The sequence below is a fragment of the Heterocephalus glaber genome, unplaced genomic scaffold (assembly GCF_053883595.1).
Source record: "Heterocephalus glaber isolate CG9 unplaced genomic scaffold, H.glaber_assembly_v1.0 deba00000281, whole genome shotgun sequence".
Taxonomy (NCBI): Eukaryota; Metazoa; Chordata; class Mammalia; order Rodentia; family Bathyergidae; genus Heterocephalus; species Heterocephalus glaber.
In genome coordinates, this window is record NW_028258139.1 from 31,565,593 (window position 1) to 31,593,035 (window position 27,443).

The 27,443-nt window shown below is 47.6% G+C and overlaps 1 long non-coding RNA gene across 4 annotated transcripts in view; it reads left to right on the plus strand.

The window, feature by feature from the left end:
* The window catches only part of LOC110347546 (uncharacterized), an 87,031-nt gene extending 66,572 nt beyond the window's left edge, over positions 1-20,459 (plus strand). For 3 of the 4 annotated variants that reach the window (XR_015441631.1, XR_015441636.1, XR_002392235.2), the window contains exons 4-7: positions 6,135-6,250; positions 8,183-15,434; positions 19,752-19,822; positions 19,969-20,459. This is a non-coding gene — a long non-coding RNA (uncharacterized LOC110347546). The remainder of the gene's footprint in view (positions 1-6,134; positions 6,251-8,182; positions 15,435-19,751; positions 19,823-19,968) is intronic. The other variant, XR_002392236.2, reaches the window with a different exon arrangement.
* Positions 20,460-27,443: the final 6,984 nt, after the last annotated feature.

Here is a 27,443-nt window from a genome sequence, read left to right on the forward strand (position 1 = left end):
TGCCTGTAGGATTTTGTTCTTCTGTTGGGTTTCTGGGATCTTGACTATTATATGTCTAGGTGTAAATTTTTTTGATCATGGCTGGGTGGAGTTCTATATGTCTCACTTATCTGTATGTCCAATTCTCCACCTCTGTCTGGGAAGTTTTCTACTATTACTTCTGTGAAGAGTTTTTTTTATGTCAATTGTACTTTCTCTTGTTTTTTCATGGACTCCTATCAGTCTTATGTTATTCTTCCTTGCATCATCTAACAGCTGTTGAAATGATTTCTCATGGCCCCTTACTATTTTTAAGAAATCTCTGTTTTCATGGTCCTTCACTGCAATCCTGTCTTCTATATCTGATATTCTATCTTCAGATTGTCTTAATCTGGTCTGCATGCTTTCAATGGAGTTTTTAATCTCCTGAATATCAGTTTGAATCTGTTTGATGGATTCCATTTCTTTCTTATGTTGGGCGATCATGGTTTCCATTTCTTTCTATGCTGGGCATTCCTGGCTTCCAGCATGTTTCAGAGCTCATCTATTTTTTTTTTTTATCAGTTTCTGTTCTAGAGCCTCTAATCATGTCTTTCACTCTGCTCACCATCTCTGTAGTTATCTGGGAAATTTTTTCTGCTTCAAATTTTTCTAGAGCCTCATCCATCTGTTTTGTTACTTCCTGTGCTATCAGGTCAGGGTGTCCAGGTGGTTGATTATCAGACATTTGCACCTCATTTCCCCCAGAAATTGCGTTTTGTGGGTGGAAGTCTGGGTTTGTGACTTGCTTAAATGCCTTCTCATTTTTGTTTTTGGTACTGTCCCTGGCTTAGTTCCTGGGTTGATATTATGAAGTTGTTTATTGTAAGTATTGTCAGGTAAAAGGGCCGAAGACCAAGACCAGAACAGGCCACAACAAGCCTTTATTAGGGGAATAGATCTGCCGGGCTGTCTCTGAACAAAGGAGAGACAAAAGCAATATGGCTGGGGCAGGGAGAGTCTTTTATAGAGACTGGGGTGGGGCTTGTAGGGGCTGAGGCGGGGTTGAGTGAGCTAGTGACTAGGGAATGGAGGAGCCGGTGATGTCACTAGGTGGTAGGAGGTGAGCGAGTATTAGGTTACTCTCTAGGTGGGAACAGGGGCATGCTGGGAAGAAGGGTTTGTTCTTTGGTGGGAGCAACCATCTTGGCATGATGTCACACAGAGGAGGGGGCAAGGCACCATAGGAAGAGGGCAGCTACTATACATAATAGCTGCGGAGGTGGGAGACCTATCAAGTATCTTTGTTGATCTATTTAAAACCCTTATGGAATGATTGCTTCTCAGAGGTGTCTACCAGATATAGCTGGTCTTTAGGTTTTGAGTCTCTAATGACTCTGAGGCTATCTCATTTTCATTACACCAGGAAGGAAAATTGTTTAGATCAATCATGACACCTTAGCCAAAGTCATACAATCAGCAACACCATAGCATCAAATACCTCTTAAAGAATGACTATTTGTGGTAGTTATTAATCTATCACCTTTAAAAAATAAAGGGCCTCCTTCAAGGTGTGTCTCTGCTGTCACAATAGACCATGTGGGCAGCAGTGTGCAGTTATAAGTCAATGAGTCTCGGTAAGCTAGTCCCAGACCCATAAGATTCAGGCAGATTTCTGGTTGCAAGTCCCAAGTTGAGCTCCCTGTCCTCCTGCAGGGTTGCACTCTGAAAGCTTCTACTGCAGGTTTCAGCTGCTTTTCCCCTGAAGAAAGTCCAGTTTCCGATGGGAGCTGATTATCCCTCCAACTTACCAATCACGGTGGTCTGGTGTGCCTTTATTGCAGAGATTCCCTTCACTTTTCCAGTGGGCTTGTTTTCCTCAGGGAGCCTGAGACAGTCACTCTCTCTGTTGTTCACCTCTGGAGCTCTTGACAATGGCTTTTGTCTCCCTCTGGCTCTTCAGTGTGTAACCAAGTAGCTGCACAGCCAAAAGGCCAGAGGCGGGGGTGGGGGGAGTATTGTTGGAGGCGCCTGCACGGCCCAGCTGTCAGTTTGTGGGCCTGCGGGGTGGGGGTGGGGGGTCCTCCTCATCCTGTCCTGGTGGCTGGTGGAACCCTCTTTTCTTTTTATAATGCTAACCAGTGAATGTGCCTCAATTGTTTTTCTATGCTGAGGGCCCAGCTTTGACTGCCTTATAATTTCTAACTAACTTAGCTATCTGCAATAATTCTACCCTAGTCAAATCTATCAAAATTTATTTGATTTAAACTGGGTGTGGTGGCATGTGACCATAATCCCAGCACTTGAGAGGCTGAGGCAGGAGGATCGCCATGAGTTCAAGGCCAGCGTGAACTACATAGGGAGACCCTGTCTCAAAAAAACATTAAAAAAATTTATTTGATTTATTTCTTAAAACTCAAGGTCCAAAAAGAAGACAAGCCACACACTAATGTGAAAAAGAAAATTTCAATATAAGCGTTGTTCATAGGATATTGGGAAAATGGGAAGATTGGCTGGTAAGAGGTACAGACAACTCTGAAAAGCAGAGGGATAGCAGACATCTTATAGTTCCCTGTGGTGGGCATACAGCATCACAGAGGAGGCCCTCCCTCCTCAGTGGTGAGGTCTGGACCCAAGGGAGACGGTGCCGTGAGCGACCCCAGGATGCAGCATCTGCGGGGGCTGTGCTGATCAGCTTGTGGAAGCCCGCCTGTGCATTGGGCCAGGGTCCCAGGGCCGTTCTGTACCTCCGTGTGCCCACGGACCCTTGGTGGGGTTGGAGGCAGGCCACAGGAATGTGCCCGCCCTGTGACTGACTGCAAGGCAAGCTGTAAGCGCTGCAGCAGCCTCCGGGCCAGAGTCCAGGCTGGAAGGGAACCGGTCCTGCTGCGGTGCCCCTCAGTGGTCTGCGCTGAGTGCCTGTCGCTGCACTTCCTGAAGGGGCAAATGATTGAGGGGTCACCGTCGTTGTTTCAGAGCAGGCAGTGAAGGACAGAGTTGGAGCGAGAGGTGTTTGAACTGGCACAAGTATAGTAGGGTAATGTATGATTGTTCCTAAGAAAACTAATTGTAATTTAGTCAGAGCTTTCTTAAATGAGTATTTAGGACCAGCACTGGTGTCCCAAATAAAGTCTACACAGCTCGCAGGTTGAATTTTTAGAACATAAATCTGATGGTGTGTCTTGCCCATGTTAAAAGCAGTTTAAAAGCTCCTGTGTCCTAAGCTTAGGGAACTCAGCCTGTCTGATGGGACCCTGTGCAGGCCAACCCCACCTCCAGGGCCAGCCTGCTTTGCATTTCTCTTCAGTGCTCAGGCCTGCAGTCTTCTACACCCCCTTTTCCCCGGGACTCTCCCGCATACCTCTTCCTAGGGATTCCTTTTTATCCCCTAAACTGTAGCATCTTCACCTTATTGTGTCCTGATCATCACTTTTTCTAGAAAAATTCCTCTTTTATGCCTAGAATTTCACTCTCATGCATTTACAATTTTATTTGTGCTAATTTTATTTCTTTCTGTGTGTGTGGTTTTTTTTTTGGTACCCGGGATTGAACTCGGGTCCTTGTGCTTGCAGGGCAGGTTGCAGAACCACTGAGCTAAATCCCTGGCCCAATTTTATTTCTTTCTGTCTCTCACTAGAATGAGCAGAGATGACGTTGGTTTTTGTTCATCTTGTATCCTTGGCATCTAATTCAATACCTGGTATATTGTAGGCACTCAGCAAAATACTTGTTAACTGAAAGGACCAATGAATGGGAAAATACAAATTCTTTTAAGTTTGGCTGCAAGAAGGATCTCGACTACTGGACAGATAAGAAAACCATAAGATACATACTGTATTCCTTAGGAAAGGAGTATACCTAAGAAATCCTTTTCCGATAAATGTCAGCACAGTGAGAAGTTTCATCATGAGTGAGACCAAGATATCTTGAGTTTTGTTTGTTGCTTTTTGTAGCAGCAAGCTGCCTGTGGATCTTTGTTGTTTGAAGTAGGAGTACACCAACTGCATTGACAACGCTGGGGAGTAGCTTGGATGTTAAAATTCTCAGGCTCCATCCAGGACCTTCTGAATCAGAACCTGCATTGTAACAAGATCCCTTGGTGATTTGCATGTGGAGTAAAGTCTGAGGTGTGCTGCTGTCAAACAAGTTCTTCACCTCATCAGGCAGAGTGCACCTGTGGGGTACAGGTGGAGAGCACCCCCGGAAGCTGATGGGGCCAGGAAGGGATGTGTGTCCAGTGAGCGGTCCAGGCTACTTCCTTCTGTGTGTCTTGTCTCAGCTAGTCTAGTCGCCGAGTCTCAGAGTCGATGGCTCTCCTCCTTAACTGAAGCCATCCTGCAGCTCTGTGTTGTGCGGAGGCCTTACCTGTCTGCATTCCTGTAGCAGTGAAAACTTCCTAAGGGCAGGCGCTTAAGCTGACCACATTTCCCAAAACACGTGTGACACATAACTGAGAGAGGGGTGCTTTGAAAATGCCATCGTTGACTACTGTGGCAAGTGTAAGAATTAATTTCACTTAATTATCAAGTGATAATAATTAATGTTCTACTTTGTAAAGAACAGAAGCGCTCGAGAGCCTGCATGCTCTTACACACTTGTGGTCTTCCTGTTTCGCTCCCAGGCTCTAGGACAGTCCTGCACTGGTGTGGCTGTGTCTGGGTGCCTCCAGCCTCACAGAGTCACAGCTGGGCCTTTTCCAGGCAGCTGGATGCAGAATGTGGTGCGGGATTGAATCATGGCGCAGTGCTGGGGTCTCGGGCACTAGGATTAAGGGTGTGAGTGCCACCCGCCCTGAGGGCTCCGAAACATGCTGCTAAGGCCCTGGGTGCTTTGCTACTTTTGTCTGCATGGACTATTGCCCTCTGCCGGTGCCACTCTGCCTTGGAGCCAGTCGACTATGGACTGAAACCTCTGTGAGCAAACTTTGGATGTCAGGTATTTGTGTCAGCTACAAGAGAAAAGTAATGAGGACACACACCCACAGTGGATCCTTGGCAAAGGCTCAGAATTGTGGCAGCTGGAGCGGAAGGGTAGTGTCAAGGAGAGAGCCAGCCTGGGTCCAAGTCTTCTCCAGGACTTGTGACTCTGGGCCTGCATTTGCCCATCTTTCATTGCTCTAAGGAAATGCTGAAGGCAGACTACTTTCCCTTGGCTCAAACAGCACAGGGCAGGCTGGGTGAGGGCTCAGGGCTTGGGGTCGGAGTGTGTTCAGCAGTGGTGACCATGTCGCACAGTAGTCAGGGTAGGGAGTGGCTGCATGGCCAGGCTTGCTCTGTGAGACCTCAGGGGTCCCAGAAGAGTTCCTGTAACCCCTTCTGAGGTGGCTCCCCCACCTCACCTGTGCCGCTCTGAGGGTCCTGCTTCCAACACATGAACCCGAGGCCTCTGGGCCTAACGCGACCTGCGACACAGTGGATGGTATGTGCTGCCCAGGTCACTGTGAGTGTGCCCAGCTACTCTGTGCTGCCAGCACATGGTGGGTGCTCAAGAACTGTCAGCCTCATTTGATAATCCAAACAGAATGGCGACAGTCAGGCTGCTTTTGACCGTGGGTCCTAAGAGTCTGGGCAGGACTTTGAGAGAGGCAATGGTGGGCATCCCGTGCTCTGTCCAGCCCGGGGCCTGTTCATCCTCTGGTTCTGCACTGTGCAGCCCCGAGCCTCACAGCTTACGGTGCTCCTGAGGTGACTGGGGCCATGTAAGTGTATGGGGCACACACCGTGGCATGCTTGCTCTCGAACTCACCGATGATTTGGTTTATCTCCAAATCTGGTTTTCCAGCAGCTTCCCAGGGTTTATACTGAGAGAAGCTGTTATCTGTCTGAGATGGTCTGGTAGGGGAGGGCATGTGTTTGACTGGAAAATGTATCTGAAGTGGACTTGACCCAGACTTGTGCTGCTGGGCCAAGCATGTGGCCCGAAGCCACATTAATGGGTTGAAATAAACAAAATGAAACAATGACAGGCTTCCTTCTCTCCAAGATGCACTCACAAATCATTTTGTTTACACATTATTTCATTTCATACACGCAACAATGATGTTCTGTCTGCCCGTCACCTAATTTGTGGTTGATTACACAGGTAGGGCTCAGGCACTGCAGGAAACACAGGCAAAATTCTTCAGAGCTTTCTAGAAGAGGCTGACTGACATCAGAATAGAGTTTTCTTTCCCTTAGAAGCACACTGGCCCCCAAGGAGAGGAGGTGGAAGTCACCGAGTCCCACAGCTGTTCCCGTGCACGTGCACTTATGTATACTGTGTGTAACATGGACAGAGTTCTCCACTGTGAACAGTAAGTATACACACACGTTCCAGGCGCCATTCTAATGCTTTACTTGTACTCAGTCCTTTCAATCCAACTACTACTATCTGCCTATTACAGATTAGGAAACTGAGGCACAGGGGAGTTGAGTGATTATGTGGGAGGACTCGATTGATGGGTGGAGGGAGCTGGGATTATGAAACTATTCAGTTTCAATACAGAAACCTTGCTATTAACTGAAAGGGTTCCCGACGAAGGGGGCACACACGGCCTTTCAAGCAAGCTTTATTGGGGCGGCAGTCTGCAGCCTGCCGGGCTGACTCACAGAATGGAGACCAGCAACTGCATGGGCTGAGCTGGGGGTTGATATGGGATTTTGCAGGTGGGAGAGCACTAGGCCATTGGTGGGGGTGCGTGATTGGGGCTGGGGTATGTAGCAACAGGTTTCGGTCCAGGGGATGGAGTCACTGCTTTCGTGAAGCCCCTTTCTTACTGGAACATCTGACCATGAAACTGGTGGGGCAGAAAGTCCTTAACTAGGCAGAGAGTCACTGACAAAGAGAGGTCATGCCTTAGTTATGCGGAAGTTCCCTGTTCCCTGTGGCCGGAGTGGGACAAGGGGAAAGGAGAGGAGGGGGCTTACTCTGTGCTCTGAAGTACCTAACAGTAACTACGGAGTCAAATCCAGCCTGCAGTGTACTTTCTGTATGGTCTCAGAGGAAAGAATGGTTTCTACACTTTTAAAAAGTTAGAAATAATAAAAAGAATATGTGACAGCCACTATGTGTGGCCCCCAGAACCTAAACTATTTATTATGTGGCTCGCTGTGGGGACAGCTTGTTGACCTCCGGCACTATTCAGAGGTCGTTGCCGTGGCAGACCACAGTTCAGCCTAAGAGCTGCAGAAGTGAAGCCCAGGGCAGCGCCCTCCCCAGGAAATCACCACTGGAAGACAGGCGAGGCTAGACAGCTGTGCGGCTCCCTCACCGCGGCTCACGCCCCGTCCCGTCCGTCCGGCCGCACTGGCAGGTGGCGATGCTTACTTTGTGCTTGCACTTGCCCGGAGCTGAGAACTCAAAGCCCCAGACGTCCATCTATCCTGGCTAGAGAATACTTTCCCCTCTGGCTTTGCCGAGTCATGCTGCTGTAACAAACTCCTGGACTGGAGGGGTTAAAACATAGACGTTAAGTTTTTACAGTTCTAGGAGCTGACAAATCCGAGATGGTGCCCCAGGTTAGTGTCGGGAGGACCTGCTTCCCAACTGGATTTGAAGGTGGCTGCCTTCGCGCTCTGTCCTTACCTGGTGGAGAGAGAAACGGAGGGCGGGAGGATGGGAGGGGCGGGAGGGAGGAGCCCGCTCTCAGGCTCTCCTGTCTCCTGTCCTTTGGCCCCGTGTAACCCTAGTCACCTCCTGTGCCTGCCGTCTCCCTGGGGCTGGAGTCTGGCGGGGACACAGGGCATCCATCACCCCTCAGGCAGAGTGGGCTGCCTGCTTAGCCACAGGACAGTTGAATGTTGTGTCCTGTGCTGCTCTCACTTGTTTCACTCTCTCCCTGAGTCTCCTTATTTCTCCCCTCTTCTCTGGCTGTTTGCTCAGGGCTAAGGTCAGTGTCACAGTGAGGCCAGGTGTGAGTTAGAGTGGTTTACAGGAGTGTGGACGACAGAGTTCCTCACGGCAGCCTGTGTGGTCCAAGGTGTCCACTTCCCAGCCCCAGGCCCAGCCCCATGCAGCAGGGGCAGCAGCTCTGACACAGGCTGGGCTGGACTCAGGGCCTTGACTGATGATCTGCGTCAAAGCCACACTTGTTTACTTAAGGGAGTGGCAGCACCTAAGGGATTGTTAGAAGTCAGAATTTACGTCCCCACTCCTGGACCAGGGTGTGGGAAGACTTCCAGTTTGAGACCCACAGTTGTATCTCACTTGCTGTTCAGAGTCACCTTACAAGGAATTCATTTTCCAGATGAAACACCTGAGGCCAAAGAGAGGCACCTGAGTGGAAGAAGCCCAGCAAATCGGACCTCGGAGAGGCTGTTTTGGACACCCCACCTTGCCTAGGAGTTTGAGCCTGTGTCCCTCCCAGCTCTGCCGCATCTCAGCTGCGTGGCTTGGGATCTTACTTTCTTCATCTGTACAGCATTGTTGAGCCACATGATCTCCGAGTCCCTTCCAAGTTCCCAAATCTGTAATTTCAGTGCAAGCCTGTTTTACATATGTTCATTTTCCGAAGAGTGAGAGTCCTCTGAACTTGAGCAATGAAAGGCTTTAAAGTCCTGGGATTAGTGGAAGGGGGAAGGTTTTTCTGCAAGGACAGCTCCTTTCTTTGCATACCAATCTGGAATTCATTGCTGACTAAGAGCCAGCATCTGCCTGATAAGTGGAATTATGATTTCCTTCCTCTTTCTTCCTAAACCACAGTGGGAAATAAAGTCACCCCATGGGGAGGAAAGGAGAAAAATCACTCAAACCACGAGACAATTTCAGCTAATAGTAAGAAGTTGTTGCCAAAACATAAAGGAAGATGAAATAAGATGAATCTTCGTTTGGTCTTTATAATTTTGATAGCAATTCTGTGGGAGAAAAATGTATGTACAACATAAATAGGAGCCATTCTATAGTTGAGTCAAATTCTTTTTTCCCATGAAGGTTACGAGTGATTTCACACATTTAGATTGTGGTTGGCCACTGTAGTGGAGGGGAGAAAGTGGGCCAGCAAGCTCAGAGAGCAGGTTATATTCAGTGAGAGTGAGACAGCACCTTGGAGTATAAATTCTTCCTACAGCCGAGAAAACTGAGACCTAGGGAGTTGTCCAAGATTATACAATGTGTGACGCAGCCTACGCAGAGTTCAGGGTTCTGCCCTAGTGCCTGGCTTGGCAAAAAGGCTTACATGGCTTCCCTGCAGAGAGTCAAAAGAAGTCACAGGAGGTTAAGAAATTGGTACTTATTTTTCTAGTGCTAAGATAAATGGTGGTGTTTTCATTGATTGTAGTACTACAAGTACTACAAGTTTCCTTTGGGATTGATATACTTTTTGATATACTTTTCTCTGCAGAAAAGAAATGACACAGGTCTCCTGAGCATAAAGGAGAGAGACCGAATTCTTCACGTTATTGACTGAATTACCCGTCATTCTTAGCTTTGGCTTCCTAAAAAATGAAAAATATTAGTTGTTACTTTTAAAATTTGTACATCTTTATGGGGTCCATTATGGTGATTCATCAAATGTACACAATGTATATATCTTAGTTACTTTCTCCAGGATGGGATAAAATACCCAACCTCCACAAGTTAAAGGTGGAAAGGTTTATTTTATCTTACAATGTGTGGAGGTTTCAGTTCATAGTCAGCTGCTGCAAGGCAGGGTGGATGGCAGAGGGGCATCGCAGAAGAGAAACAGTCCATGGCAGGGTAGACAGGAAGCAGCAAAGCAGCAACAGCAGCAGCAGCCCTTTCCCTTTTATCCCATCCACGATAGAAGCCTATTGGGTGGTGTCACCCACACCAGTGTGGGGCTTCCATTATCCACACCCAGAACCAGGCTAAGCCAACCAGAGGACTAATTTAGGGATCACATTCTTTTTTTTTTTTGAAATTGACACCTTTTATTGTGGCATTATTTCTGTGGCCCTTAACATATTGGGCCCCATCACTGTGAGAGAAGTTGAAGAGATAGATATCTTCAGCATTGTAACTGGCCAGGAGCTCTGTCCCATTGTGGGTGTACACAAGACAGGTGATGTTTGCTTTGAACTCACTGTTCACCAAGTGATGAGGCCAGACTTTCCTGAGTACTCCATTGTTCTCATTCTCATCAATTTTCCTCTGGTCAAAAATTCTTACAAACTGATCTTGTCCACCCACTGCATACTGATGGGCATTAGCAAGATTTACAAAGATTGTATACAGTCCTGGGCCGGGGATTTAGCTCAGTGGTTTTGCTGCCTGCTATGCAAGCGTAAGGACCCGAGTTTGATCCCTGGTACCAAAAAAAACACAAAAAAACCTGTACACAGTCCCACTTTCTTCTCTTTTTCTTTTGTCACCACCAGTTTCAAAGCTGGCCGATCTTGGTGAAGACAACTGCATCTTCATCTGCAGACAGGGAGAGTCTGGTTCCAGGGACAACTTGTGGGATGCTCCTTTGTGTGCCACATGCTTCATGTTCTTGCAGCACTGTGTGGCAGACAGTAGTGATCACATTCTTGAGCCATATTCACAGCCCCCAGATCCAGTCAGCTCCAAAGGCTCCACCTATGCATGCTCAAGGTTGGGGAGGCATCCGGATCCAAGCCATGCACGTATATTAATCAAATCAGGGTAAAAGCATTTCTACCTTTTCAATCACTAGACATTTTTATATGTTGGGAGTTTCATGATTTCTTTCCCCCTCCACATTTTGAAAGGTATTAGGTTGTTCTGTCCAATATAGCCACCTTATTGTGCTGAAGAAAACCAGAAGTGACTCATTTTATCTGTGAGTCTGGCGAATTCTGCTGCTCTTCAGCTTGGTGCTTTTGGGAAAGTTCCTTATCTTCTGCAAGGAAAGGAGACAGCAATGGTACCTACACACGCACAGCCCGCACGGGGGGTACCAGGTACACTCTGGCCCCTGAGAACTCTTTCTGGATTTCGGTAGCAGGTCATCTGGCCTCGCCCTGTGAGTTGGAGGAGCATTCTTTCCTCCTGTATTTTCAGGAAGCATTTGAGTCAGATTGGTATCTTTTCTTTCCTTTCCTAAATATTTGATAAAATTTAGCAATAAATCCTGAAGTTTTCTTTGTGGGAAGGCTTTTGATACCAACTTTATCACCATGAAGAACTGAGTGGGGGATATGAGTGTGTGAAGCCCAGCAGCACCTGGTGCTGGCAGATGGCTGCTGTGTCTGCTGGGTAAGGCTGCTCACCCGCGTACTCTGTGTACACACATCCAGTCTTAACGACATGAGGGTTAACAGGTCATTATCAGAAAAGGATTCTAAATAGCCAAAATTATACCTAGGGATGCCACAAGGGTAAGTGGCAGGATCCTTTAGGCCCCAAAGAGCCAGTGCTACACCTGGATGAGTTGTGCCTTGGTTCTGGCACATGATAAAATAGGAGAATAACAACACTAAGAAAACACTAGAAATAGCATCTGTGGAATAATGAGGATTTTCCTTGCTCCCTGCACTGCCAGGCCTTTATGGGCATTCATGAGTTTGTCCATTCATGGCTGCACTCTGGTCCAAGTCATGAATGGCTTGCCCTTTCTTCTGGACTGTTCTAATATTTTTTTTTCCCGGTACTGGGGATCAAATGCAGGACCTTATGCTTGGAAGGCAGGCGCGGTGCTACTGAGCTACATCCCCGGCCCCTGTTCTAATATTTTTAAAGCAGAAACCCTTTCTCTACCCTTATGCCCTACAATTTCACAGCTTCCAAAAGGATGCTTTTAAAGGTAAAGCGAGCTCATCCATGGCTCCCAATCCTGTAGCTCTGTCTTTACAGTAAAACCCAGAATCTCTCCAGCGGTCTAGGGCCCCCACCTTCCCTTCAGCGGCCTTTGGTGATTAATGCTTACCTTCCAGGCATGCGGCCTCCTTTACCGTCCCGGTCCTGTTCCCTGCCTTTGAGCCTTTGTGTCTGCAGTTCCCCTCGGTGGACTTCCCTGCTCTGTCGCCAGCACTTAGAGCAGCCCTCAGAATCATTTACTGAGTGAGAAAGATGAGTAAATTATGTTTTCCTACCTTTATTTATTTCCATTTGATTGAGGATTTTCTCTAGAGAGTATGCCACGTTTTAAAATATAAAAAGCTAACAAGATAAAAAGGGGAAGAGAAGGAACTTTGTGTGGTGACCTCATTGATGCACGTGACTGCAGTCAGCTCCCATCTGAGCTGGGCTGGGAGGAGCGGCCTCTCGCTCAGGCCCGAAGTGAGTAGACAGTGAATTAGGAGAGAAGACGTGTGTGCAGTCACATCAGTTATTACCTTCACTCCCTAAGATTTCACTAACAGCTGGGTGTGGCGGCCACGCCTGTGATCCCAGCACTCTGGGAGGCTGAGGCAGGAGGATGGCAAGTTTGAGCCCAGCCTGGGCAACTTAGCAACTCAGTGAGATCCTGTCTCGAGGAAGCCAAACCGAATACCAACATATGGGGACGTAGCTCAGTGTGAAGGCCCTGGGTTCAGTTCTCAGTACCAGGAAGATATATACATAACCAAACAAACAGAAAATGATTTCACTAACACCTTGAGTGGCTTACTAGTCACACCTGGAGCTGCTGTTGCATCGTACTTGTGTATGTGTTATGACCACCCTTGAAGATGTGAGTTTAGTCAACTTGTAGAATGCTTTTGGTTCTTATCTAATTCTTTTGTAAAGAATTATTTCAGGAGGCCGGGGATTTAGCTCAGTGGTTCTGCTGCCTGCTGCTCAAGTGCAAGGACCTAAGTTCAATCCCTGGTACCAAAACAAAAACCAAACAAACAAGAATTCTTTCTGGGATCATTCATCCATTTATACTTCTACTCTTGTACCTAACACGTACCCTCTGTGTGCCAAGGCCCACACAGGAGCCTGCCCCTGAGCCGGAATGGAGGACGGAGGACGGCCCTGTTCTCAGGCAGTTGCCCAAAGCACATTAGGACTAAGGGACGCCTGTTCTCTCTTTAAAATCCTGGGCACAGAAGGCAGAGAGACAAGAAGCTTATTCCATGGTGTTCTTGGAGTCTGCTGTATCTGTCTGGAGCCCGCACAGCAGTGAGGTAGAGGACGACAGGCATCTGCTTTGCGGAAAGGGAGCCAGAACACAAATCACAGATGGTTGCCCGTTCGCAAGTTTTGGGAACCAACTGAGCCTTCCTTTAACCCACAATGCACTTGCTAGACTTCCCAAGAAAGCTGAAAGATGAATGAGAAATGATAAAACTTTGAAATTGGTACAATAAAAGGAAGCTGGCCAGCAAGTAGAGTCAATTATAAACAATGCTTCCAAAAGGAATATAAATGATATCACATTGTTGACAGTTTTATAGCTGGGTGGGTAGAAGTCCAATCCAGATATTTACAGATTCTCTGGGTGTGCAGTAAGTATCTTAATCTTCCACCCATGGAAAAAATGTCTCAGTTGCCCCGTCTGTGATCCTCTCCCTGTTCTCTTCACACCAGCAAAGCTATGTCTACTTCCTTTGAGAGAAAGGATTGAAGATGGCTTGACACAGGTTCATAGAGAGCCTTGTGTGTTCAGCAATTCTGTTTTGTTTTTGGTACCAGGGATCGAACTCCGGTCCTTGTGCCTGTGAGGCAGGCGACGGAACCACTGAGCTAAATCCCTGGCCCTGTGTTCAGCAGTTCTTTAAAGCCAGTGCCATCATTTCCTAAGTAGGTAGAACAGGCTCTGTGGACAGCTCTTGATTTTCACACACAGGATTGCCTCTCTCTTGGGGGACAGCACCCCACTGTTCCTGTAGGGAGTGTCCATAGTCTCCCATCCTGGTGTCTTCTCCTGACCCCACGGCTGCAGGACTGAGCATGCCACTAAGCTGGGCAGAGTTCGGGTTAAGTCCCCTGTCCTCGGATGGGTACAAAGTCCTGTGACCCAGCTGAGTCAAGCAGATCTATGTTTTGGGGTCAGGGAAGCATTTACATTGCTCACTGGAGATAAAATATGTGTAAATTGTAAATCTTAAGCTCAGAAACGTTCTAGTGGGAGATATGGGCGATATGAAAACAATTACAAGGAAATACAGTGACAGCCACACCGAGGTGCCTCAACATTGAGTGAGCACAGCAGAGACAGGTATCAAATTCCTCCTAGGTAGCCAGGCCGGAACCCGGGCTTCAGAATGAGGAAGGACTGGCCAGGCAGCCAGGAGGCAGGGGAGGGAGATCTTGGCAGAGAGAAAAGTGAAGGCACAGAAAGGCACGAAAACTGTCTAAAACACTGTAGATGTGTTATTACCACCAGATTTGAATCTTGATCTCTTTATAAATTGAGAGGATTGGATGGAATCCAGTCTCAAAGTGCAGTGCAAATATCACTGAGGTGATAAAATGCAAATTTCTGGGATGCACTTTCTCTCTGCAGGCCAGGCCCAACAATCTGCAATTGTAAATAGCTCCTCCATCATCTTTATGCATGTTCAATTTTGGATCAAATAATCCCCGAGGCCACTCCCTCTTCTAATGTTCTGTGTTAGGATGATGAGGCTCTGCCTGGAAAACAGTTGGCTGATGAATAAGTAGAGACCAAGAGAAGAAACGAATGTGCTGGGCATTTAAAGACCATGGGCCCAGTCGGGCAAGGGGCACATTCCCATAATCCTAGCTCTCTGGAAGGCTGAGGCAAGAGGAGCATTCAGTTTCGGCCAGCCTGGGCAATTCAGAGGCTTAGTGAGATCCTATCTCAAACTATATTTAAAAAATTAAAAAGACTGAGGGCCCTGCAGGAGCACTGTCCTGGCCCTGCCTGCCTTCCCTTGCCATTGTAATGACTGACTTCTCAACGTGCAGCCGACTAGGAGAGCTTTGAGGAGGCCGAAGCCCACTTGCCCACATGCAGGTGGCCCTCACCAATGGCTGGCACACATTGGTACGGAAGTAACTGTTTCCTTTCCCCTTGTTGGGCTCATTCTGAGTGGGGGTCTATGCTGACTTCAGGATGCCCCACAGGATTCGGCTCCCTGGTGAGAACTACCCTGCTGTCTGCCTTCCTTCCTTGTCCCACTTCCCACACCCTGCTGGTGTTTCCAGGCGACAACACTTGTACTCAGTGCTCATCTGGAGGAACTGAAACCAGGACATCTCTGAGTGACACTGTAATTAGACCCTTCCCTGCCCCCTCCCTTAGAATACTGCCACTCCTCACCCCCTTCTGTTCTCTAATAAATTCCACCCCTCCTCTGCATACTCCGTGTGAGATAAAACTACTGTTGAATTGAATTCCTGTCCATTTCCCTCCAGGGGAACTTTGTTTTGTTTTTCCAGATAAGAACATCTTCATGTGGCTGAGTGGTGGTGTCCGCCCCTGAGCAGGGCTGCTCTGCACTCCTGGTGTCCAAGGGGCACTCAGAAGAACTCATGTGGTCCCCTTCTTCACAGGCCCTAAGGCAATTGCTCTTCATCTTTTGGTCAAGTCTCCATGGGAGGATTTGATAAAAGCTGTGGGCTTTGGCCTCAGAAAAACAGCCCAGATGAACAGTTTCCCATATGATGCCAAGCAGACATGTGAGGTCAGTGCTTCTCGAATCCTCTATAATAAATCTACAGTGTATTGTTTCCAACTTCAGTTTGTCTCAGATCAGTGCTGTCTCCCAGCTCCGACCACACGAGAGTCCCCCGTGGGGTGAGCACATCTGGACGCCCTCCGACCTGACGCCCATTGCCCACCTGCGTGGTGTCACGCAGAGGCCAAGTTTGCTAAAGTCATTCTCTGTCCTGGCCTTCACCGCATGGACTGCATCTGTCCACGGTCCTCGGGACTCACTCTGGGTGGCTCTGTGCCTGAAGATGACAGTGCTGACGTTCAGGGCTTTCTGGTTCCCACAGCCTGGAGCTCATCCTCATAGTGCCTTCATTTCCTGCTTTCTTTGCCCTCTCTCTGACTTCAGTTCTCTCTTACTTCCCCCACTCTCCTAACCTCCCCTCCGGTCACTCTAGAGAGGATTTAGCACTTCCTCACCTATGTTCCCCTAGCGTTTAAAAGATATGGCTGAACATGGTGTATTGTGCTATATGTTATGCTTCTTTATCCCTCTCCGAAGAACAAGCCTTTCATTGCAGAGAGGGTAACTTCACTGTGCTTTTTGTATATGAGAGTCTGTTCGCAGAGCCTGGCACATAACAGGTTCTCAGAAATGTATATCAGAGAAGCAAATATAAGGCCTGGCACAACTGAGGGAGAGCCCTGAGGCCCTTTGCTGGTTCCCATCCTTGTGGAGAGCGGAGGGTTGGCTACAGGTAGGCTGATGAGGAAAGCAGATGAACTCATGTAACTCTTTGGTGGGGATTTGGCTTCGGCTGAAGGAAGGCTGATTTAGATTATCCTAGGCCTCTGGGGGCAGAGCTCAACAGGAGGGCTGGGGTGCACCTGCTCTTTGGCGGGGAGACCATTTTGCGTCTCCCAGTGAATGGATGACTGATGTCACTTTCAGGTGGAAATGCTTTCTTTGCTTGGCCACAGCTTGTGGAAGAAAATCCCTACTCAGACGTGGAAGGGAACTTGGGGTCTGCACCTTGGCTGGAGCCAGGGCCTGAACTTGAATTAGAGTGTACAGGAAGTGGCTGCTCCATGGGACTGGGAGGCAGGTGTGTGTACTGGAGGTGGATGGGGAGAGCAGAAATTCTGGGTTGCTAAGCACTGTGACTACGGATGTCATAAAGAGATGGGGTGTTTAGATATTCTGCAAGGGGCAGGACTAACTGCTGGAAACACATTTGCAGCAGAGAACGCCAATGGAAGAGTGAAAAGATCCCTGTAACAGGAGGGTTGGCAGAGGTGGCTCAGCTTACACATCTCTCCCGAGAGCTAGATCCAGGCACTTGGCCGCGTGTGGAAACATTGCTGGCAGAAACCCAGACAGATCATAGATCCATTGCTTTAGTAAGGTATCAGCCCATCCTTTTCTAGTTTCTTCTATCCGTGAATGGATCCACCACACTTGCTGAAGCCTCTCTCGGCGTGACTGCTGGTTTTTCTATCTGTGTGCCCAGTCACCAAGTCCTATTAAGCACGGACCTGAACGTTTTCTACAATTCTCCCGACCTCTTCCCACGTTCACTGAAACCCTTAAGGCCACTTTGTGCCTGGGAGTCCCCTCTCCCTTCAGTCTACTCTCCACTTTCCAGCCACCTCAGATACCCCCAAGTCTTATCTAACTGTGGCACTTCTCAGCTTCGCACCCTGCCATGGTTCCGCATTGCTCTTTGGGTAAAGCCCAACTCCTTCTGAGGGCCTGCAGCTCCTGTGACCTGCCCCTGCTCCCAGCCTCGCCTCTGCTCTCTGCAGCACAGCCCTTGCTCCATTCCTGCTGACCCTGCTCAGTGTCTGCGCCCCTCCCTCCCTCCCACACGTTTTCTCTGGTTCTGTTCAGGCTCATTCATTACTGTCTTCAGCCTTGCGCTTCTCTATCCTCAGCTCTCACACGGCGTCAGTCCTTTGGCTCTCCAAGATTAAACCAGCTGCTCCTTGAAAGGGTTGCCAAAAGGAAGGGACATACATGTATTCAAGCCAGCTTTATTGGGGTGGCAGTCTGCAGCTTGCTGGGCTGACTCACAAAGTGGAGACCAGCCGTAGCATGAGCTGAGCTGAAGGCTTATATGGGGTCTTTGCATGTGGGAGAGCATGTAGTCCTTTGATGAGGGTGGGGGACTGCGGTTAGGGCATACAGCAACAAATTCTGGTTGGGGGATGGAAAAAACAGGCTCCAGGAAGTCACTATCTTACGGGGACATTTGGTGGGAGAAGTGACAAGCTCCAGGAGGTCCCTATCTTAAGGGAACATTTGGTCCGGAAACCGGTGGGGCAGAAAAGCCCCTAACTCGGTAGGAGGTCATTAACTAGGAGGGGTCAAGCCTTAGTTATGTAGAAAGTCCCTGTTCTCCTTTAGGGAGGAGGACAGGGAGAAGGGGGAGGGAGCTTGTTCTGTGGGGGCTTTGGAATACCTAACACTCCTCATAGCTAAAGAAATGTCCTTCCTTGCTCCTCTCCCTTGTGAGTATCTTTCTAGTTTACTCATATTTTTCTTTACTGCAAAGCATACTTAAAAGCAGAGGCAGTGTCTTAAGGATAAGTGTATTTATGGTGGCTTTTATCTGTCAATCCCCAGTAAATATATTACCTGGGAAAATGAATGGTTTTACAGAAACTCACGAAGAAGCTCACTGTCAAGAACCAGGAAAAGCGGATGGAGCCTCAAGGGCGCAGCTTGGCAGCTGTAAATCTGTGAGCTGCTTAAAAGTGAGGCAAGTGAGGCTGGATTTGTGTCCCTTAGAAAGAAAAAGCGATCCCCTTATGGAGGAACTGAACACACTCGGTGTGTTGTATTAATTAGTGGGGCTGCGAATGTCTTTGTCCCCTTCAAAATTCAGGTGTTGGAAACCTGGTCCCTGATGCATCCATGCTGAGAGGCAGATTGAAGGGAGCTGCTCGGGGCCCTGAGGGAGGGGCCTGATGAATGGGCTTGCAGGGGTGGCTCTGCTCTCCCCAGCTCTGCGCCCACCACATTGCAATTGTGCTTTCTGCCTGTCTGCCTTCTGCCATGTGACGACCCAGCAGCAAGAGGGCCCTGGAAAGGCACCAGATGCTGCTGTCTTCTCATTGCACTTCCCAGCCTCCCAAGTTGTAAGAAATAAGTTTCTGTTATCATTCTCGGGTAGCTTTGTATATATATATATATATATATATATATATATATATATATATATATATAATAGAACAAAGACGGCCGAGTCCTGGAAGGAGGCAGGGTTCCATTCAGATTTCCATGTGAAGGGATTTTGACACAGGGACAGCTCACAGCAGTGTGGACACGGTTAAGGGAATCAGCAGAAGATGCTGCAGCAGGGACTAGCGAAGAGGGAAGCTGTTAGCACCTGTGGCCCAGGGAATGAAGGTGGGATATTGTTAAAGCTGATGCAAATGTGCGGGGAATGCACAGCCAGCACTGTAGTTGAGGCATTACTGGGATGGGGAAGAACATACCAATCTCTGTCTTGCTGCTGCCTGTGAGTCAGATCCAAGGGAGGCCAGAAGATGGAGAGGCTGGGTGGTTGTCTTAGGGCTCAGTAGGACAGAGAAGGCTCAAGAATGGCTATGGAGGCAGCCTGTCTGGCTGTGAAAGAAGAGAAAATTGTAGGAAAAGAGAATCCCCCAACTGCCAGAGTTATGAGACAGGTTTTAGTTACTAGAGGACTTGTGGATGATAGTGTGATGTGGGGGAGACTCTGAAATCTTCTGCCCTGCACTAGGTAAGGTGGATGATGTCCAGCTGAGCAGTCTTCTTGCTGGGTTAGGTGAATGTCCAGAGATGGTGTCTGTGAGTCTGGGGTGCTCCTGAGCAATTGGGCTGATGACCTGGGGCAGGGCAGTTGTGGGACAGGAGCAGTGTAACCCAGGGTGTGGGAGGAAGTAAAGGTTTAGGGACTTGGGTTTGGATCAGAGAGCTTCCACTTTGGGGATTCCTGCATGTGATGCTAAAAATGTGCTGTGAGAAACAGCAAGCACCCACCTGACAGCCTGGTAGTCACTGTTTGTATGTGCCTGCCTCTGCGTGTGTGTGTGTGTGTGTGTGTGTGTGTGTGTGTGTGTGTGTGTGATGAATCTGCAGGTATAGATTAGAGTGGGCTGCTCTGTTCTTTTGTCATATGTGATCTGGCAGAATTTCTACTGGAAATGCAGTTCCTTAGAAAATATTTTGCAAGCAACCCACTGATTTATTTCCTTCTGTTGGGACAGAATGAGAAGAGATTGTCCTAAATGACAGTAAGAAGAATTTGGTTTAGACTTAAAGGATGGCTCTTACTAACCTATGTATCAAATTCCCTTCCAGTTCCCCAGGAGAGATCGTTTTTCTCTTCCATTCTGAATTACATCACATATCCAAACAGCAAGACTTCCACGGTAAGGTCCACCAAAGTAACATTTAAAAAAATCGATGTATCAGTTCTCTTCAAAATTACGACTGCTGTGACTGAATGTCCAAATTTTCTGTGTTCTGATTATTGATGCTTGCTTGCCTGGTTCCCACTTCTGTCTCCTCCCTGTAGGATGCAGAGAGCAGTGTGAAATCCATACACTCTGGAGAGAGCTCGGGAACGACTGAGCACCGTTTATTCTGCCCGGGAACCCCACAGCCATTTCTCTGGCTTCTTTCTTCTTTTCTCCCCCTCACTGGCTGAGCTTCAGACTGACTGATGCATAAGTTCCTCCAGAATCTGCCTGGAGACCTCTGAACTGGCTCCTCATCTGGCTGGGGAGGGTTCCCCTTCCAGGTGTGCTCCTGGCTGGACACAGGTATCTTCTCAGCAGCACCTTCTCTGGCCAAGCTCCCAGGAGGCAGCTTTACCCTGTCCCGCAGGGCGCTGGCGCATTGTCTGCATAGGCAGCTCAGTCTCCCACTGTTTGTCATCCGTCTCCTAGGGTGAGCACAGGTTTGACAAGGACAAATACATGGCCCATTCTGTTGGCTGTTGAATCCAAAACACCTGGACCAGGGGCAGCCAAGCATCGGGTGCTCAGTAAAGAACTGTGGAATCAATGGATCCGTAAAAAGATGATTTGGCTACTTCAGCCTTCCTGATTTTCACTGTTTTAGATACAGAGATGTGTTTCTCTTTCTTGTCACTATTGGGCACAGGTATTTCAGACCCGCTGAGCTGATGCCAAGGCGGGTACGCAGAGCACAGGCCCTGTCTTCCTGTCTCCTGGGCGGGCCTGTCCTCAGGGAGCCAGCTGCGTCACTCTCCGGTAGCAGTCTCGGTCAACAGCTACTTCTGGGTCAGTCTTTCTAACTCTAGATTTGGTGATTTGAACACATTCATCAAGGCAAGTTGGTCATTGTGTGTATGCCATAGAGTACACTTGCACAAACCTAATAGCATGGGCCATTCACTTGATGTGGCCTTGGAATGTAACCAAGAGACCAGATAAACACAGATGCATGAGGCTGCTGCAGGTGTGACGCCCACACTGAGATAAGGATAAAAGTGCACTGTACTGTAGTAAATACATAAACCAGCAAGTCATTTATTGTTATTACTGGGTGTTAAGTGCTGAAGATAATTCTATGTTCTATGCTTTAAGACAAGCAGTGCATGGTAGGCTTCTTATGCCAGCATCGCCCTGAACGTGTGAGGAATGTTTTGTGCTAGGATGGCTCCACATCACTATGTGATAGGAATCCTACAACGCCGGTATAATCCTGTGGGGCCACCATTGTACATGCGCTCCATGTTTGACTAAAATATTGTTATGGTCATGTTGTGTTCTGTTGTAACTTAGCTCATGACTATCTTCCATGGTTGGGCATCATAATTTAGATCTCCATTTGTAGCTTGGTCATTCTGTTTCTTATTTTAATGAGAATTTGTGAGACCAAAGCTACTCCATTTTGCTAAAAGTCACTATTCCCCTAGCCTCTATTATTAATGGTTGAAATGTGCTTGCTCTGGGACAAAAGACACACTCTAGTTCTTGGGGTGGGGGGGCCCATCTGCAAAACAATCTGTCAATGTGCCGACCATCAGTACATAATGGTCGTGACCATTAGCCATTGTGTCTACTGACTGCCAGTACTTGACAGTCAGCCACTAACCTTTGTTCCTCTTTTCCCTCGTAAAACCTATATGTAACCACCCCCCAACCCCCAATGAGCCGAGCCAATCAGAAGTATATACTTCATGCTTGCTAAATGCCAACCAATCATGTAACCGCTAAATGGAAAATCCCCAAACCTTGCTGTAACTTCAACAAAAACCCCGCTAATGTGAAATTCGGGACTCTCAATTCTGATCCGCTGCGTCGGTGAAGGTTGGGAGCCCCTGCTCAAGCTTGAATAAATGACCCTCGTGTGCTTGCATCAGAAACGGCTTCCTGGTGGTCTTTTGGGACTTCGCAATCTGGGCACAACAAATTCAACTCCACAAATTGTAAGATTCCATGTTAATATGATTCTGAGGACCTAGGTTCGTCTGTGTCTGTCTCAGACCCTGACCTTTGGCTCCATCATCGCATAGCTCTTGTCTTGAAAATTCTGGAATTGAGGTAAATGTGGAATGTTGTGTTTCCTTTGCAGTCCATGGGGCAGCACCTGGGTTGGGGGAATGGTGAGTCTGCATGAAGGCCTGGGGCCGAGCTGGCCTGACACTGGGAACAGACATGGTGAGGAACACAGGCTGTGGCTTTGCACCCCCTCCAATGTTCACCCCAGTGGGTGAGGGTGGAGAGAAAGAAGCTAGCTGTGCGCTTGCAAAGCTAATCTACCTACCCACGGACCGAAGATTCTGGGTCTGACTTTCGTGTCCTGTACTATTCTATAAAGTGAGAATTTTACTAGACTGACATTCTGTTGTGTCTTATGAGTTTGATTGCCAACTTCAACCCATTGTAACTTCAGTAATAGAATAGCAGGAAGCCTCATCAAACAGTTCAACAATGACTAGTTTTGGGCAAGATGCAGGAATGGAAGTGTAAGCAAAGGTAAGTTCTTGTGGAAATCAGCCAGAGTCAATAATTAGAGCTGTGTATTCCTACCTCAGTTTTGCCATGTTGAAAATGGGGACAGTTGTTGCAGCACTATTCACAGGTGCAGATGAGATAATGTTGAAGATTATTTTTCCTTTGCATAATTTCATATTTGTTTTGTTTTGTTTTGTTTTGGTACTGGGAATCAAACTCGGGACCTTGCACTTGCGAGGCAGGCACCAGAACCACTGAGCTAAATCCCCGGCCCACATAATTTCATATTTGTAGTGATTTTATCACCAAGCAGAGCCTTTTCCTCCATGCGTGGCCTAACCAGTCCTATTTAGCCCTCAGATTTGCTTCTTGCTTCCTCACATGCCCAGGACCCTCTGTAGATGACTCATGTAACTTGGGTCGGCAAAGGACAGCTGATGCTGTCTCTCAAACTCTGGCACCACCCCTGTTATTATCTTGGAGATACAAGCTCTCTTCTGGGTTTCCCTAGTGGTTCCAACTATCAGCTCTTGAGTCTTGACCTTCCCATCCTCACGTGATGTCCAGAGCCTGGGAAAACTTGGTGTGAGACAAGGGAGCTGCAGTCCTCATGTGTGCTCCTAGGGAACCCATGCAAGCAAAACTAAGTGTAGCTGCGGGTATGTTTGGCCGTCACCCTGTGGGCTCCGCAGTACAGGAAATGCCATGGCCTCTGCCCACTTGATTTTTCAGTGAATCTTACTGTGTGTGTTGGTGCCACAGCCAAGCACAGAGGTGAATGTCTTGAACACAGATAATGGCAACAGTAGAATTAGCTCTCGTCTCTTCCTGGTTTCCATGGGGGCAACAAAACTTCTCCAGAAGCATGTTACACGGAAGCTCTCTGGATGCCTGATGGTGTTGATCGTTGGTTTTATTGAGGCTACATTTCTCATACGTCACAAAATCCAAGCATGCAATACTTTCAATAGAAAGTTGGGGGTCTTTGGTCAGACAGACTTGGGTCTAACTCTTAATTCATCTGTTCCCTTCCTTTCTGATCTTGGATAGATTTCAACTTCTGGACACCTTTCACATTTGTAAAGTAGCGGTAATAATAATGGGTCAGCTACCGTGGGGCTGGATGGGCTGGACAAGATAGCATCTATACACTGTGGTCATAGTGTGGAGAAGGTGACAAGGTAAAATATCACCATTGTTATGCTGATACTTTGTGGTTATTCTGATCATGCCCTGTGCTGCATTGTTTGGATTATGCTGACCCCAGACATTTGAACATAATCTTCTTTCCCCTTAAAATGACCTCTGCCTGGTGAACTCCTATTCATTTTTCAAATATGTGGCTGGGGAGGATTCAGACTAAGCCACTTCAGTGACTGCAAAGCCCCCAGTGAGAAGGGGTAGTAAAGATTTGTTTTTGTTTACTGAATGATAACCGACTTTTAGAAAGTTTCGGGATTCCCTGAGAGATAAATGTGTGGAGCGGCCAAGAAAAATTTCCCATTCACCTTCAGAAGTTCTCTGGAGTGAACTATTAACAGATTAAAAGGAGAAAAGACATACAAATTTATTAGCATGAAAAAGGACAAAATCACAGGGACATGAATTACCCACTGGCCCATTATCATTCAGAAACCCCATAACCGCTTTTCTGTAGGGAAGAGAGTGGTTTTCGGGGAAGCACAACAGACTTGGAGAACATACACCGTACACCGAGCAGGGCAAAGCCCAGGGCCAGTGGACTGATAATGAATTGCAAGTGATCTGGGAGGGAGTGGGCTAGACGAGTGGGGAGCGGCGGCAAGTCTGCTTGGGAGTGTTGACACATCTCAGCTTCTCTTCCTCCAGTGTGAGCTCAGTCTTCACCGGCTACAGAAATTCCAGCACGCAGACTGAGGGACACTGCTCCTCTTAGCAGATTGGGCCAGGTAGATCTTTAAGACAGTGTGAGATTGCACAGTGGGCCTGCAGCAATTTTCTGAGCTGGAGTGTCCCCTCTACAAAAATTTCTGGCAGAAACCAAGGTCTTTTCAACAGAAGGAGACATAAATTACAATCAGTTCTATATTCTTTGAAACTCTTTGAAGCTGACTGTCCCCAAAGGCTTCTTATATTTTTCTCTTTTGCCATCTCCTCTCACTGATATTACACTTAGGAATCTTTAGTTGTTAGCTCTCTGAGTTATTTCACCTTGAGGAGTTATCTTCATGCTTGTTCCATTTATTTTCTCAAATAACTGGAACTGCGCTGGTCTTAGCAGAGAGGCTGTGAGGTATAGGAAAGGGAAGCAAGCTTTGGAGTTAGAGGCTTTGAATTGTCACATCACCCATCATGGTTTCCTCTTGGGAAGGTCTCTTATTCCCTCTGAGCCTCGGGTCTCAGCTATAGAATGGCATGAATGGAATGCATCCCACTGCTGTGTTGCCATTAAAGTGTGACAAAAGAGAGGTGAAATATGTGAAGAGTCTTCAATGAAGTTCTTTTGAAATGATTATTGCTACCCCCTTCTTCTCTAAGTAGGAGTGTTGAAATTATATGAAAAAAGGAACAAATACAACCAAGCACACTGTTCAGCTCCCCGACTGGTTACTGAAAGCCAGACTTTATGGACAGAAGAGGGAGGGGGAGACAGGGAGGGAAATGGAGATCACATTCAAACATTTTCTTCTCTTGGCCTGCTGAGGTTTGGGCCTCTCTCCTGATTTTACTGATCTCTCTGAGCTCCAGCAGCCAGGTTCCTGGGCATCCCCATGCCACCCTGATTGCAGTATTACAGACAGCCGAGTTATGTAGAAATATCACAGGCAGTCGGACAAGGCTAGGTCCTCGAGAGTCAGGACAAAGGTGAATAGCACCTGTGGCCAGAGACACATCTGTTAGAGACCCAGCCTCAAGATAAAGACAAGATGACCAGACCTGCATGCTTCCTCAAAGGACAAACGCTGGGCCTGATGAAGTCTAGATAGATGTCAGCCACCCCTGTGGACAACCAAGGACCTCTGGACCCACCACTTCCTAGATGCCTTTGTTTCTTGTGACTTGTTTTCCAACTGGACCACCATCACCTAAGAGACTATGCTTGTGACCTTCTTGATTGACCATGGCTGTGGCCCACATTGTTCTCATGTGGGCTTTACTCCATAAAACTCCACTGTAAAGTGGGAACCCCAGGCTACTAATTCGGGACCCCTCCTGCCTCTCAGGAGCTTTCCTGTCAATAAATATCTTCCTACTCTTAGCCTCCATTGTTCCTGGAATTCATTCTTCGATTTTTAGAGAACACAAGCTTGGCCTATCAGACTCTTAACAGGTTGGGAGGTACAATATTTCCTATTTCATCACTGATATCATTGCCTGTATCACCAGGATCCAAGCTGAGGACAACATAGGCTGGGTAGATGCTTGCCGAGTGCTAATCTTGAGCTGCTCAGATCCTGGTGTGATTGGGTGGTGTTATTGGGGCTTCAATTTTGCTGCACACCATTCCTTGTGCCCTGTGTGTCTTGGGCTATAAGCTGAAGTAACGCCTGAAATTCTAGGCCTCTGGGAAAACTACAGTGACCACTCCCGAACCTCCTCAGTGAAGGTGTTCTTCTCTGTTAAACTTCCTGACTGCCAAGGCCTCTCCCATTCTGTGGGTTCTTAACTGAGCCTGGGGCTGCTTTCCTGGAGACAGCAGGGCCTCCTAGCCTGCTCATGGAAGAAAGAGGAGATGTGCATGTAGGGAAAATGACAATTTTTAGAAAACTGTAAACTTTTTCATGTTGGATGCATTTTAGACTGTGTCCAAGGCGGAGTCTCAGCCTCTCTCCCTAGAGGCCTGTCAGTGGGCTTGTGTCCTTGTATCTCGTGGTGTGTGGCCTTCCTTGGGCTCCCGTAGTACTTCAGCTTTATATCCATGCATGACAGCAAGGGGTAATGTGCTTGTCTCACCTGTAGGGACTTTTGACTCCATGTTATGGTGACTTTTGTGCTAAAGAGCCTTGTTTTCTCTACCAGACAAACATTTTCATGAGGACAGGGTTATAGCTTGCTCATCTTCATACTTCCCACAGTGCATAATAAATGGACCATGGGACTTGCAAGAAGAGAATAAATACATACCTTTAATGATACTGTATTCCATATTTTTGTTGATGGCAATGTTTTGCTCCAAAAATGGATGTTTTCTGAGGGTAAAGAGATCTCAAGGGTCTGTGCAAACATAAGCCTTAGATTCAAGGCTATGGATAACAAAATCTCATTTTGCTCAAGTGGTTCTGTTTAGTGGATTTTTCTTTGTTTATAAGTCCTCTGAAGTTCTGGAGTCTTTTAGGATGTGAGAAAAAAAGTCTTAGAAACATAAAAATTTCCAAGAAAGTAAGAGGGAACTAAATGAAGGCGAAGACGTAAGCCTGAGGTGGAGCTGACTCATCCGCAGGGTTGAAAGTGAGAAGGAGGAAGAACTAGGGGCCAGTAGTGAGTGCAAGCACAGGTACACACTCTGAGGAGACCCAGGCCCTCCAAGTGGAGCTGGGCTGTCGACTTTCTTGTTTCTCTCTCAAAGGAGCCATGTAGTCAAAAGCCAATGGCAGGCTGTGGGATTTTTGTAGATCTGGGCCTTCGTGATACTGGGCCTGGTGATTTGGCAACCGGGTCCCATCTAATGGGCCGGGCCCCTCTATTGCCCTGTCTCTCTGTTTTGCTTTGTGCACTTCTTAATATTCTGCTTTCGGGGCCTTGAGAACCATCTGTGTGCTGGACCTGTGAGCCCATCCATTCAGCCCTCTGTGTGGGGCAAGGGGCAGGTGTGAGGAGGTGTGGCTTTCTTCCTTGATGCTACTCCAGAGTCCCACTCTTCGATAATTTACGTCAATATGAATGCGCATCAACTCTTCCCGAAACTACTGAGTATTTCACCCTGAACTATTGGCTTGGTAAGACTGATCACATTCACTGCCTGCTACATAAAAACTCTCCTGCATTTGTTCAAAATAAAGCAACTGTAATTTAGAGGATGGAACCAGAGGCTCATATTCAGAAGCCTTTGATTTTAATCTTGGTGGTGTTTAGTGTGTGTTGCTCT